This window comes from Harmonia axyridis, chromosome X, assembly GCF_914767665.1.
Source record: "Harmonia axyridis chromosome X, icHarAxyr1.1, whole genome shotgun sequence".
Lineage (NCBI taxonomy): Eukaryota > Metazoa > Arthropoda > Insecta > Coleoptera > Coccinellidae > Harmonia > Harmonia axyridis.
Genome location: NC_059508.1, coordinates 37,616,152 through 37,621,151, shown reverse-complemented (window position 1 = coordinate 37,621,151; position 5,000 = coordinate 37,616,152). Strand labels below are relative to the sequence as shown.

The 5,000-nt window shown below is 41.7% G+C and overlaps 1 non-coding gene across 1 annotated transcript; it reads right to left on the bottom strand.

The window, feature by feature from the left end:
- Positions 1-4,432: 4,432 nt before the first annotated feature.
- On the bottom strand, positions 4,433-4,551 carry LOC123688402. Its single transcript, XR_006749925.1, has one exon. It is a non-coding gene; the product is annotated as a 5S ribosomal RNA (ribosomal RNA).
- Positions 4,552-5,000: the final 449 nt, after the last annotated feature.

The window sequence follows — 5,000 nt, the reverse complement described above, 5'->3', positions numbered from 1 at the left end:
AATGTATCCGATGTATGTACGTCGTCCCTCTCTGATCTGTAGTAAGTGGGCCTACCCAAGATGCACACGATAATTTTAGCTTAAACCATGCCGAAAAGTCGACTTCACGTCGTGCATCGGTACAAAGTTATTCAAGGGGCAAAATAAATTCACGAGAGTAGGTCCGATTACCGCTGGATCAGACGACGATCGTAACTTGTTGGATACAAATGTATCCGATGTATGTACGTCGTCCCTCTCTGATCTACGGTACGTGGACCGACCCAAGATGCACACGATAATTTTAGCTGACTTCATGCCGAAAAGTCGGTTCACGTCATGCATCGGTATCTTAAATCGCGCCGTAAAGTCGTTCACGTCATGCATCGGTATCTTAAATCGCGCCGAAAAGTCGGCTCACGTCATGCATCGGCGTCTTTTTTTTGTGCCACCGATGCATGACGTGAACGACTTTTCGGCTCGATTTAAGATACCGATGCATGACGTGAACGACTTTACGGCGCGATTTAAGATACCGATGCATGACGTGAACGACTTTTCGGCGCGATTTAAGATACCGATGCATGACGTGAACGACTTTACGGCGCGATTTAAAGCTATACCGATGCATGACGTAAACAAGATCACACCGATGCAGCACGTTAACATTAAAGCCCGCCTAATCCGATCGATGGAGGCCGTCTCGAGTGTCCAACTTGCTCACAAGAGCCGAGAAACAAACCGATGCATCACGTAGACAAGATCGTACCGAATGTTAACACAATCCAAAAGGAAATAATCTTAGATGAATATCGATTCTGATTATTGATTTTTCTTTCGCGATATTGATAGAAGACATCTGAATGAATTTCGAATTAATTCCGAAATCAAAAAAATATTTTCAATAAATTTTTTTTCTAGAGTACCTCGGTCTTTTCTATTTTTTTTCCAAGTTTCGTACGTCAATCAACATACATCCCAGAAAAAATCATCTCTCTAACTATCCTGGTTCAAAAGTTGTATCGGAACTTTTCACGTCGAAAAAGAACATAGGCGAAAAAGGACGTGAACATTATTCCTTATAAAAATCAAACCCGACCATGGATTTTGATTCTGATTGTTGATTATCGCTATTAGAACACATTAGGAGGCAACCAAATCAAATTTGAGAAAATTCCACAATCAGAAAATTTTTTTCGAAAAAAAAAAAAAAATTCGAGAACACCTCGGTCATGGCAAGTTATTTCCCACAATCCATTCCCCAATCAACGTACATCCCAGAAAAAATCATCTCTCTAACTATCCTAGTTCAAAAGTTGTATCGGAACATTTTCACGTCGAAAATATATCTCTAAGTCCAGACCGATGCACCACGTAATCTCGGGCAGACCGATGCACAACGTAAATGACGATCGGGACCGGGGCGATCGGTCGTATCTGACACCGCCGGCTCGGTTCTAACATCGTCAATGAGTCGGGGTTGTAAAAAAGGACGTGAACATTTTTCCTTATAAAAATCAAACCCGACCATGGATTTTGATTCTGATTGTTGATTATCGCTACTAGAACATATAAGGAGGCAACCAAATCAAATTTGAGAAAATTCCACGATCAGAAAATTTTTTTCGAAAAAAAAAAAAAATCGTAATCACCTCGGTCATGGCGAGTTATTTTCCGTATTTCATTCCACAATCAACGTACAACATAGAAGAAATCATCTCTCTAACTATCCTGGTTCAAAAGTTGTATCGGAACATTTCACGTCGTAATATCTCGCCAAGTCCAGACCTCGGCGATAGGTAGTATCTGACACCGTCCGCTCGGGACTGACATCGACTTGGACTCGGGCTGATGATGGGGAGGCGTTTAAGGACGTGAACATTTTTCCTTATAAAAATTAAAGTCGACAATGAATATTGATTCTGATTACTGATTTACGCTTTAAAAACACATTAGAAGGCAACCAAATCGAATTTGAGGAAATTCCACGATCAGAAAATTTTTTTCGAAAAAAAAAAAAATCCGAAAAATATTTTTCGATTCCGATTACTGATTTACTCTTTTAGAACACATTAGGAGGCAACCAAATCAAATTTGAGAAAATTCCACAATCAGAAAATTTTTTTCGAAAAAAAAAAAAATTCGAGGACACCTCGGTCATGGCAAGTTATTTCCCACAATCCATTCCCCGATCCACGTACATCCCAGAAAAAATCATCTCTCTAACTATCCTGGTTCAAAAGTTGTATCGGAACATTTTCACGTCGAAAATATATCTCTAAGTCCAAACCGATGCACCACGTAAACTAGGGCAGACCGATGCACCACGTAATATCGGGCAGACCGATGCAGAACGTAAACTCGATCATACCGATGCTTCACGTAATCTCGATCTTACCGATGCACCACGTAAACAAGGGCAGACCGATGCAGAACGTAAAGTAGATCTTACCGATGCACCACGTAATCTCGATCTTACCGATGCACCACGTAATCTCCATCTTACCGATGCACCACGTGAACTGGATCTTACCGATGCAGAACGTGAATTGGATCTTACCGATGCAGAACGTGAATTGGATCTTACCGATGCACCACGTAAACTCGATCATACCGATGCACCACGTAATCTCGGGCAGACCGATGCACAACGTAAATGACGATCGGGACCGGGGCGATCGGTCGTATCTGACACCGCCGGCTCGGTTCTAACATCGTCAATGAGTCGGGGTTGTAAAAAAGGACGTGAACATTTTTCCTTATAAAAATCAAACCCGACCATGGATTTTGATTCTGATTGTTGATTATCGCTACTAGAACATATAAGGAGGCAACCAAATCAAATTTGAGAAAATTCCACGATCAGAAAATTTTTTTCGAAAAAAAAAAAAAATCGTAATCACCTCGGTCATGGCGAGTTATTTTCCGTATTTCATTCCACAATCAACGTACAACATAGAAGAAATCATCTCTCTAACTATCCTGGTTCAAAAGTTGTATCGGAACATTTCACGTCGTAATATCTCGCCAAGTCCAGACCTCGGCGATAGGTAGTATCTGACACCGTCCGCTCGGGACTGACATCGACTTGGACTCGGGCTGATGATGGGGAGGCGTTTAAGGACGTGAACATTTTTCCTTATAAAAATTAAAGTCGACAATGAATATTGATTCTGATTACTGATTTACGCTTTAAAAACACATTAGAAGGCAACCAAATCGAATTTGAGGAAATTCCACGATCAGAAAATTTTTTTCGAAAAAAAAAAAAATCCGAAAAATATTTTTCGATTCCGATTACTGATTTACTCTTTTAGAACACATTAGGAGGCAACCAAATCAAATTTGAGAAAATTCCACAATCAGAAAATTTTTTTCGAAAAAAAAAAAAATTCGAGGACACCTCGGTCATGGCAAGTTATTTCCCACAATCCATTCCCCGATCCACGTACATCCCAGAAAAAATCATCTCTCTAACTATCCTGGTTCAAAAGTTGTATCGGAACATTTTCACGTCGAAAATATATCTCTAAGTCCAAACCGATGCACCACGTAAACTAGGGCAGACCGATGCACCACGTAATATCGGGCAGACCGATGCAGAACGTAAACTCGATCATACCGATGCTTCACGTAATCTCGATCTTACCGATGCACCACGTAAACAAGGGCAGACCGATGCAGAACGTAAAGTAGATCTTACCGATGCACCACGTAATCTCGATCTTACCGATGCACCACGTAATCTCCATCTTACCGATGCACCACGTGAACTGGATCTTACCGATGCACCACGTAATCTCAATCTTACCGATGCACCACGTGAACTGGATCTTACCGATGCAGAACGTGAATTGGATCTTACCGATGCACCACGTAAACTCGATCTTACCGATGCACCACGTAATCTCGATCTTACCGATGCACCACGTGAACTGGATCTTACCGATGCAGAACGTGAATTGGATCTTACCGATGCACCACGTAAACTCGATCTTACCGATGCACCACGTAATCTCAATCTTACCGATGCACCACGTGAACTGGATCTTACCGATGCAGAACGTGAATTGGATCTTACCGATGCACCACGTAAACTCGATCTTACCGATGCACCACGTAATCTCAATCTTACCGATGCACCACGTGAACTGGATCTTACCGATGCAGAACGTGAATTGGATCTTACCGATGCACCACGTAAACTCGATCTTACCGATGCACCACGTAATCTCGATCTTACCGATGCACCACGTGAACTGGATCTTACCGATGCAGAACGTGAATTGGATCTTACCGATGCACCACGTAAACTCGATCTTACCGATGCACCACGTAATCTCAATCTTACCGATGCATCACGTAATCTCGATCTTACCGATGCAGAACGTTAAACTCGATCATACCGATGCACCACGTTATCTCGGCAGACCGATGCAGAACGTAAAAAAAAAGCTTACAGCACGCGGTGTTCCCAAGCGGTCACCCATCCAAGTACTAACCGCGCCCGACGCTGCTTGGCTTCAGTGTTCTGACGAGAACTGGCAATTTCAGCGTGGTATGGCCGTAAACAACAAATATAGCGATATTTTCTATGATATCTCACTTTTTGGGAGCGGAAAGGACGTGAACGTTTTTTCCTTATAAAAAATGAAATAACTTTTGGATATTAATTCTGATTGTTGATTTAAGTTTTAAGAACACATTAGGACATATCTCAATGAAATTTGAGGGATTTCCGAAATCGAAAAATATTTTTCGAAAAAAAAAAAAAATCCCAGAAGACCTCGGTCATCTCAAGTTTATTTCCATATTCTATTACACAATCAACGTACATCACAAAAGGAACCATCCCCTCTAACTATCACAGTTAAATTTTTGTATCGGAACATTTCACGTCGGAATATCTCGCTAAGTCCAGACCGGGGAGATCGGTCGCATTTGACACCGTCCGCTCCGGTCTAACATCGTCTTGGAGTCGGGGTAACGATGGAGAGGCGTTTAAGGACGTGAACATTTTT